Source organism: Schistocerca serialis, chromosome 9 (genome assembly GCF_023864345.2).
Source record: "Schistocerca serialis cubense isolate TAMUIC-IGC-003099 chromosome 9, iqSchSeri2.2, whole genome shotgun sequence".
Lineage (NCBI taxonomy): Eukaryota > Metazoa > Arthropoda > Insecta > Orthoptera > Acrididae > Schistocerca > Schistocerca serialis.
In genome coordinates, this window is record NC_064646.1 from 241,751,552 (window position 1) to 241,762,410 (window position 10,859).

Here is a 10,859-nt window from a genome sequence, read left to right on the forward strand (position 1 = left end):
GCGGTCTGCACGTCCAGCACGAACGCTGGTCCAACTGAGGCGCCAGGTGGAAATGGCATGGCAAGCCGTTCCACAGGACTACATCCAGCATCTCTACGATCGTCTCCATGGGAGAATAGCAGCCTGCATTGCTGCGAAAGGTGGATATACACTGTACTAGTGCCGACATTGTGCATGCTCTGTTGCCTGTGTCTATGGTTCTGTCAGTGTGATCATGTGATGTATCTGACCCCAGGAATGTGTCAATAAAGTTTCCCCTTCCTGGGACAATGAATTCACGGTGTTCTTATTTTAATTTCCAGGAGTGTATAAGAGATCTGCGCGTGAATTTAAATGTTTTCTAATGTAAGTAGGAGTGCTTAAAAGTAATGCCTCCCAATTTTTTTATCTGAAAAAGCTTAAAGCTTTTCAAATAAGACAAACATCGTTGAAATTTGAAATCTTTATTTTTATGTCTACATGTTGGCAGCCCTTTTCCGTTAGAGGTCACCGAATTTTTCAACATGAGAATGCCAGATTAAATACGAGTGTAGCAACATCTGCAACAATATGACTGCTTGGTGTTCACTGTCATCGATCGTCCTCCATACAGTCCCGATTTGTCCTCATCCGATTTTCATTTGTTCCCAAAACATAAAAGACAACTTCAAGGATTTTTCTTCGATTGTGATGAAGTGGTGCAAGCGATGAGGTTGTGACCTCGTCACCAAAGTAATTCTGCATAGACGGTGTCAACAAACTGTTCTCTTAAAATCTTAAACATTTTTGTTGGCTGAGATCCAGAAACTGTACGTTATTATGTTGCAGGATGTATATATAGCCATACAACTGATGTGGCTATATTTACATCCTGTAACAAACTGTTCTCCCAATGTGAGACCAATGTCATTATATTGAAAAGACGAAGAATAAGATACAGAATGAACGTTTCTTTTGCTTTAAAAGCTTTACGAATTTTCACATAAACATTTAGGCGGACTTATTTTTTAACACTCCCTCGCACATGACAGAGAGCGAGGCGGACTGAACGTTAATGGTAGAGTTTATTGAGAGATTTAAAGGATGTAGATGTTTGTGGGAAAAGTCGCACAATGGGTATAGCAAAGGAGACGTAAGAAATGAAGCATTTAATGGTTTCACGCGGCACATAGAGAGAATAAAAAATATATTTTTTATGAATAACATTTCTGATACTTATCGAAAATGAAACTTGTAATATGAATCCATTCACGTAAGGAAAGAATGCGTGTCACGGCTGCAGTGTGATAATTCTATATACAGAAGGAAGTAAAATTGCGAGCGCTGGCGGCTATAACCATTTGGTTAAGATCAACGTATAGTTGCAGTACGAGTAATGATGGCTATCACAAGTAGTACGACTGTGGCATATACGCTCTACAACGAGAACTTCTCCAAATTATCGAAAATTCTATAGGTGTCGATGCTGTGTGAAGCGATGCGACAGTTAGGATTTACTGGGTTGAAAGTTCGCGTTTACCTAGTTGGGACGAAAGAACTGAGATAACACTCAACTACATTCTGTCCTTCGCGTGTGCGCACATTACGGTTCACAGGTCTTGGATTTCATTTCCTATACTTGTCGGCAACGAAACCTAAGATTCGAAATATAGACCGTCGATGGACTTTTATCCGCAAGATATACTTGCTTCATTTTTACAAGTGTTAAAAAATGCGGCCTGTATCCTAGTCTTCTGTTATGAAGAGCGTAGTGAGACACTTTTTTACAATTCTAAACGTTACTACCCGTACATGCTTCACTTCTTAAGCATCTGTTGTTGCATTTATTAGACGATGTGCGCCACAACCCTTTGTAGTCATTCTAATGTGAAATGAGTTTCTTAAACTGACAAGGGACGTAATTTATTCTGTACACAAGTATATATTGTTGAAGTTTTCCTGAACATCTTCTGTTTTACTTATTTTGCTTCAGAATGACGTATTTTCGCAGGCAGCTATAAATGTTGCTGCATGTTGCAGGAATCATTTTATATACCTAACTGTGTGGATACCGTTGCACTGAATTTTATGTCCTCGTAACTTCGGCCGGTGGCTGGATACCGTAAAGAAGCTAACAGCCTCTCCTTGAAGCTTACAATCTCTCTTATGACTGTATTCTTTTTCGTTAAGACTAGTTTTATATTCAGCAGCCCCGAAAAGCATGTTTCATCCTTTCTCAGATAATTAATAAAATCATCGGTTCTAAGCTCCTTAAGGAACAGAGCATGGATGAGTTTATTTCGTTGCATTAGCCACTTCTGTATCCACAAATTTCTATCAACCTTTTCTGTCATTATTGCTTCTAAAACAGCCAAAAAAATCACTGTATTCAGTTCTGTGTAAAACCAAGCAGCATCTCGGCGAACATAGCCTCGATGAACTTACCATAACAAATTCGCAGCGAGCGGAAGAAACAGGATGGAGCTCCAACTGCTGAGTAAAGTCCGTCGGGACGTATCTAAGCTGCACACCAAATTGGTCGGCCGGTTATAGTGTATGTAGGACCCTTAAAAATTGCCTTAATCCGCGCATCTACTGCAAAGCGTAGAGAAGAAAAGGTGCACGTAGTTGTAGCTATTCAGTTACCCAATTTTTTGCATTACTTTTAGTTTCACAGGGTATGAACATTTGCTCATCAAAGGCCGCACATGGGCATGACCCATGCGTACTTTGATAGTACATTTTTCACTCAAAAGTAGACCAAGTGAAAAAGTTTTTACTGTTTTTCAGGTCTTCAATTTTTTCCCTTTTGTAGCATATGAAGATAACCACTGTGTGCCGAATTTGCTTATGATTGTGTCATAAACAGTGAATGCGTTTTCAAGACATGCGTTATACAGGGTTCAGCGTCACCTCCAAAATAAATATGATTGTGATGTAAATTTTCTAACAATAATAGTTTAAAAAATGATCGTGTTCATAACTTGAAACCAATGTACTGTCCCTTACACAACGCAGGTGTCTATAAAATTAGATGTGCCACATGTCCAGCTTCTTGTATAGGACAAACAGGACGAGCAGTTTCTGTTAGATACAAAGAACATCTCTTAGGAAAAAAAGAAACAAACATATGTAACTCATCTTTACCGAATATATTTTAATTACAGACCACAAACCTAAAGGAGTTTTTACAGAGCATAAGACCAAAGAAGTTCATTACGTCAGTATCCTGCACACAGAGAGGAAAGGCTTCGCACTTAATATTAAATTTTCGGACCTTTTCTTTGAATGACTGGCTCTCTCTTATGAACAGTTACAGTTACGCAATACATATTCTAGTGGTATAAAACCGTTACTTAGAAATGCCTAAAGTGGACACCCTTTTCCCTAAAGTAGACTCTGATGTATCGTTTTCGTCTCTGTTTTTGATTTATTACGAAGGTTGCCCGGAAAGTAATGTACCGCACTTTTTTCTTCAACAATTCTTTATTGAACATAATAAGAATGACCCACATGAAAGAATGATGTTTTATCTACACACCACATTTTTCCCCATAATCTCCATCTCGCTCTATGGTCTCCTTCCAGCGCGAAACAAGGGCTTGTATGCCCTGTCGGTAACAATCCTTGTCCTGGTGGTGGAGCCAGTGCTGCACTGTGCGAATCACCTCCTCATCGTCCTCAAAATGTCTTCCACGTAGTGCATCTGTCCTCGCGATTGACATCAGCTCGCTGCAACATGTCAGGTCTCACAGCCGTGGATGGTCTCCCCGACCGCTGCAAATCGTGGAGCTCTGGCGAACCTCCTTCTGATGACCTCACCCTCTGTGCCCAGCGACTAACTGTACTTCTGTCGACAGCAGATATTCCATAGACTTTGCACAAGCGTTTCTGAATATTCTCCATAGTTTCTTCCTCCGCAGTGATAAATTCAATGACGGCACGTTGCTTGTAACCTAAAATCCCCTACAGACACCATTTTGAAACTGTCCTGCAGCTACCCTATCTATCGGAAGTGACGGAAACTTGGCGCGCTCACTCAGGAGACTTACGTAAGGTTTCCCATTCGTTGCATTGTTTTGGGCTGAGAAAAAAATGCGGTGCATTAATTTATTGTCAACCCTCGTACACTGTGGTTGTCTCGTATAAAAATGTACCTAATATTTTCTGTTCCAATATCTTTAGAAGGCTTCATAATACTGGCTGCTGTCGTGTGAGGCCAACACTTAAATGCTATTTAAAATATTTTTCGTGTGTATCTTCAACTGTTAGTAGATGTCAGGATTTGTTTCGTGTCCACATTGTGGCAACTTTGACATATGAACCACTCTGTCTGATGCCACCATCAGTGACTGTTACCTCTTGCAGCGCCGGCCTCGGTGGCCGTGCGGTTCTAGGCGCTCCAGTCCGGAGCCGCGCTGCTGCTACGGTCGCAGGTTCTAATCCTGCCTCGGGCGTGGATGAGTGTGATGTCCTTAGGTTGGTTAGGTTTAAGTAGTTCTAAGTTCTAGGGGACTGATGACCACAGCAGTTGAGTCCCATAGTGCTCAGAGCCATTTGCACCATTGTTTTCCTCTTGCAGCACTTACAAGTGAAATATCTCCGCTCGAACAGGAATTCGGTGCTCCATATGTATTTAGATGCTTTACATACCACTGTGATGATGATGGCGAAAGTATTAGATCGTGTTATTCTTAGCCCCGCGGGATTAGCCGAGCGATTTGTGGCGCTGCAGTCATGGACTGTGCGGCTGATCCCGGCGGAGTTTCGAGTCCGCCCTCGGGCAAGGGTGTGTGTTTTTGTCCTTAGGATAATTTAGGTTAAGTAGTGTGTAAGCTTAGGGACTGATGACCTTCACAGTTAAGTCCAATAAGATTTCACACACATTTGAACATCGTGTTATTCTTAGTTCGCCTGTCGACGGTCTTTAAAAATGTATGTGAAGTTCCTCAACAAAATGCTTGTTCCACTATGTAGAATCACAAAAGTCACATTTGGGTAAAGCAATATCTGGACATTCCTCAGAATCACGTTCTTGAACTGCAAAAGCAAATGTCACTTGATTCACATTCTTGAATTCAGCAACATGTGTAGGAGTATTGTACCCAGCTCTTGCCAGGATTACTGAAGCATACGCTGATACACTGGAGTAGACAATTGGTTACGAATAGTAGAACGTATTTTCATTATGAAAAGTTGTTTCCTGATTTAGTGCCTAATTCACTCCAGAGAGTGCTTATAGAGCCTGCTATCCTTATTGCGCATGTTTTATGTTGCCTGAAGAAATGAGCATACGTAGGCTGTACGCATTTTGTTGTTTTCGGCGGAATGATAGTGCATTCACTGTTTTTACATTTCCCCATGTTTGCTAGCTCTAATGGTTCAAATGGATCTGAGCACAACGGGACTTAACTTTTGAGGTAATCAGTACCCTAGAACGTAGAACTACTTAAACCTAACTAATCTAAAGACATCACACACATCCATGCCCGAGGCAGGATTCGAACCTGCGACCGTAACGGTTGCGCGGTTCCAGACTGTAGCACCTAGAACAGCTCGGCCACTCCGGCCGGCTGTTTGCTAGCATCCATACGTGTGTGTGGTGGAATGTTGTCTTCAATAGCCGTTTTAACTTTCAGACCGAAAGTTTCTTGCTGAAGACAAATAAAGTTTTCTATATTTTTATATTATTTGTCTTTTTAAGGTGTTCACTCACTGAAAGTGCAACGTCTATTGTACAGCCACGAGTCGTACTGTGTGCTACATGAACCAAGGCAACTACTGACTTTTCCCCGCTTTTAGATAGCATCGCACCAGAAATTAGTTTGTAATGAAATCCACTTCGATCAGTGTTCCAAACGTCCGCGCCGAGTGGTCAGTTGGCCGTCAGCGACGGAGCGGCAGGACACTTCCTGCCGTCCCTCCCGTCTAGTAGCGTACCCGAGTTTGTTTACTTCGCGCTAGCACGATACACTTGTTACGAGCTCACGGTAGAAACACGACGAACTCCTTTAGGAACAAAACTATGAAGATTACGTTCCGAGCTGAATGTCCGAGACCGCGAGCATATGAAGTAGAAAACTTCTTGCGTAATGAAATACTTCTAGATCCAAAGGACATAATTGGTATTCACTTTTAGATCGCGGCCAGTATAGTAAATGTTAATATCATTAACGAAGAAGCGTGCACGAAGGTGGTTACCGGCGCAGCCGCAAACTACAGTTTAGGCACTCAGATGGACATATCGGCAATGTTACTGTTGAACATGCAGGCCTAGGCATGAGGACCCTTTGGGTATTGAAACTACCTTTTGAGGTACCCGCCGAGTCCATCTCCGCTCTTAAGCCGTATAGAACTGTCATTAGCAACGTGGCTGTGAAGTGGCAGACTTTTAGAACGTATCCCGTACTAAACGGAGTAAGACAGGTCAAAATCGAAGTAACAAAGAATGTTCCTTCATACTTAAACATTACCGGTTGTCGCGCAATTATCATGTACTACGGACAAACGAGCACATGCTCAGGATGTGGACAGGAGGGTCACATTCGCTCTGATTGTTTGCAGCTGCGGATCATCCAGCTTCTATCTGTGTGTGCTCCCTGCCGCCGTTGGATAAGCAGCTGCAGCAGCAAGTGGTATACTCCTAGCTCACTCATTTGTAACATAGTTTAATTCTTAATTTCTTTGCGTGTTTTTGGTACTTGCATTGTTTAATTCATAAATTTCGGGCGTATTATAGTATTTGAGAGTTGTAGCATCGCGTTTTAGTACCTGAATAGTGTAAATTCGCGTAGTCTCCTTCCGCCGCCGAGCAGTGTCAGCAGTGCGCAAGTAGCAGCATTACTGCATTTACTAGGCAATCTTGTATTTTAATAACCGTTTAAATTTTGTCGATTTGTTTGCGCTCTCTGTAGATTAGTTCAGACGTTCTTTGCAAAACAGTTTTTAGCATGGATAGGGACTGCAACTGCTGTGTTCGGATGCAGGCTGAGTTGGCATCCCTTCGCTCCCAGCTTCAGGCAGTGTTGGCTTCGGTCACACAGCTTGAGGCTGTTGCCAATGGGCATCACTGTGGGGGTCCGGATGGGGGTTTGTCGGGGACGGCCAGCTCGTCCCACGCATCCCCTGATCGGACTACGACTGTGGTTGCCCGGGATACTGCCCGCATTGAGGCTGATCCCTCACCTGTGGTAGAGTGGGAGGTCGTTTCAAGGTGTGGCAGGGGGCGAAAGACATTCCGGAGGGCTGAATGGAAAGCCTCTCCAGTTTGTCTGACGAACCGGTTTCAGGCTCTGTCTCAGGCTGATACTGATCTTCGGCCTGACATGGCTGCTTGTCCTGTTCCAGAGGTTGAACCTCAGTCTGCAAGATCCGGGCAGTCGCAGAGGGTGGGCTTACTGGTAGATGGGAGCTCCAACGTCAGGCGCGTAATGGGGCCCCTTAGGGAAATGGCAGCAAGAGAGGGGAAGAAAACCAATGTGCACTCCGTGTGCATACCGGGGGGAGTCATTCCAGATGTGGAAAGGGTCCTTCCGGATGCCATGAAGGGTACAGGGTGCACCCATCTGCAGGTGGTCGCTCATGTCGGCACCAATGATGTGTGTCGCTATGGATCGGAGGAAATCCTCTCTGGCTTCCGGCGGCTATCTGATTTGGTGAAGACTGCCAGTCTCGCTAGCGGGATGAAAGCAGAGCTCACCATCTGCAGCATCGTCGACAGGACTGACTGCGGACCTTTGGTACAGAGCCGAGTGGAGGGTCTGAATCAGAGGCTGAGACGGTTCTGCGACCGTGTGGGCTGCAGATTCCTCGACTTGCGCCATAGGGTGGTGGGGTTTCGGGTTCCGCTGGATAGGTCAGGAGTCCACTACACACAACAAGCGGCTACACGGGTAGCAGGGGTTGTGTGGCGTGGGCTGGGCGGTTTTTTAGGTTAGATGGCCTTGGGCAAGTACAGAAAGGGCAACAGCCTCAACGGGTGCAGGGCAAAGTCAGGACATGCGGGGACCAAGCAGCAATCGGTATTGTAATTGTCAACTGTCGAAGCTGCGTTGGCAAAGTACCGGAACTTCAAGCGCTGATAGAAAGCACCGAAGCTGAAATCGTTATAGGTACAGAAAGCTGGCTTAAGCCAGAGATAAATTCTGCCGAAATTTTTACAAAGGTACAGACGGTGTTTAGAAAGGATAGATTGCATGCAACCGGTGGTGGAGTGTTCGTCGCTGTTAGTAGTAGTTTATCCTGTAGTGAAGTAGAAGTGGATAGTTCCTGTGAATTATTATGGGTGGAGGTTACACTAAACAACCGAACTAGGTTAATAATTGGCTCCTTTTACCGACCTCCCGACTCAGCAGCATTAGTGGCAGAACAACTGAGAGAAAATTTGGAATACATTTCACATAAATTTTCTCAGCATGTTATAGTCTTAGGTGGAGATTTCAATTTACCAGATATAGACTGGGACACTCAGATGTTTAGGACGGGTGGTAGGGACAGAGCATCGAGTGACATTATACTGAGTGCACTATCCGAAAATTACCTCGAGCAATTAAACAGAGAACCGACTCGTGGAGATAACATCTTGGACCTACTGATAACAAACAGACCCGAACTTTTCGACTCTGTATGTACAGAACAGGGAATCAGTGATCATAAGGCCGTTGCAGCATCCCTGAATATGGAAGTTAATAGGAATATAAAAAAAGGGAGGAAGGTTTATCTGTTTAGCAAGAGTAATAGAAGGCAGATTTCAGACTACCTAACAGATCAAAACGAAAATTTCTGTTCCGACACTGACAATGTTGAGTGTTTATGGAAAAAGTTCAAGGCAATCGTAAAATGCGTTTTAGACAGGTACGTGCCGAGTAAAACTGTGAGGGACGGGAAAAATCCACCGTGGTACAACAACAAAGTTAGGAAACTACTGCGAAAGCAAAGAGAGCTCCACTCCAAGTTTAAACGCAGCCAAAACCTCTCAGACAAACAGAAGCTAAACGATGTCAAAGTTAGCGTAAGGAGGGCTATGCGTGAAGCGTTCATTGAATTCGAAAGTAAAATTCTATGTACCGACTTGGCAGAAAATCCTAGGAAGTTCTGGTCTTACGTTAAATCAGTAAGTGGCTCGAAACAGCATATCCAGACACTACGGGATGATGATGGCATTGAAACAGAGGATGACACGCGTAAAGCTGAAATACTAAACACCTTTTTCCAAAGCTGTTTCACAGAGGAAGACCGCACTGCAGTTCCTTCTCTAAATCCTCGCACAAACGAAAAAATGGCTGACATCGAAATAAGTGTCCAAGGAATAGAAAAGCAACTGGAATCACTCAATAGAGGAAAGTCCACTGGACCTGACGGGATACCAATTCGATTCTACACAGAGTACGCGAAAGAACTTGCCCCCCTTCTAACAGCCGTGTACCGCAAGTCTCTAGAGGAACGGAGGGTTCCAAATGATTGGAAAAGAGCACAGATAGTCCCAGTCTTCAAGAAGGGTCGTCGAGCAGATGCGCAAAACTATAGACCTATATCTCTTACGTCGATCTCTTGTAGAATTTTAGAACATGTTTTTTGCTCGCGTATCATGTCATTTCTGGAAACCCAGAATCTACTATGTAGGAATCAACATGGATTCCGGAAACAGCGATCGTGTGAGACCCAACTCGCCTTATTTGTTCATGAGACCCAGAAAATATTAGATACAGGCTCCCAGGTAGATGCTATTTTTCTTGACTTCCGGAAGGCGTTCGATACAGTTCCGCACTGTCGCCTAATAAACAAAGTAAGAGCCTACGGAATATCAGACCAGCTGTGTGGCTGGATTGAAGAGTTTTTAGCAAACAGAACGCAGCATGTTGTTATCAATGGAGAGACGTCTACAGACGTTAAAGTAACCTCTGGCGTGCCACAGGGGAGTGTTATGGGACCATTGCTTTTCACAATATATATAAATGACCTAGTAGATAGTGTCGGAAGTTCCATGCGGCTTTTCGCGGATGATGCTGTAGTATACAGAGAAGTTGCTGCATTAGAAAATTGTAGCGAAATACAGGAAGATCTGCAGCGGATAGGTACTTGGTGCAGGGAGTGGCAACTGACCCTTAACATAGACAAATGTAATGTATTGCGAATACATAGAAAGAAGGATCCTTTATTGTATGATTATATGATAGCGGGACAAACACTGGTAGCAGTTACTTCTGTAAAATATCTGGGAGTGTGCGTACGGAACGATTTGAAGTGGAATGATCATATAAAATTAATTGTTGGTAAGGCGGTTACCAGGTTGAGATTCATTGGGAGAGTCCTTAGAAAATGTAGTCCATCAACAAAGGAGGTGGCTTACAAAACACTCGTTCGACCTATACTTGAGTATTGCTCATCAGTGTGGGATCCGTACCAGGTCGGGTTGACGGAGGAGATAGAGAAGATCCAAAGAAGAGCGGCGCGTTTCGTCACCGGGTTATTTGGTAACCGTGATAGCGTTACGGAGATGTTTAATAAACTCAAGTGGCAGACTCTGCAAGAGAGGCGCTCTGCATCGCGGTGTAGCTTGCTCGCCAGGTTTCGAGACGGTGCGTTTCTGGATGAGGTATCGAATATATTGCTTCCCCCTACTTATACCTCCCGAGGAGATCACGAATGTAAAATTAGAGAGATTAGAGCGCGCACGGAGGCTTTCAGACAGTCGTTCTTCCCGCGAACCATACGCGACTGGAACAGGAAAGGGAGGTAATGACAGTGGCACGTAAAGTGCCCTCCGCCACACACCTTTGGGTGGCTTGCGGAGTATCAATGTAGATGTAGATGTAGATGTATCAGGAGAAGCGGTACAACACGTTCCTCTATCGATTTTACCCATTACTTATGCACAAGTGACGGTACCTACTACGTCTGGA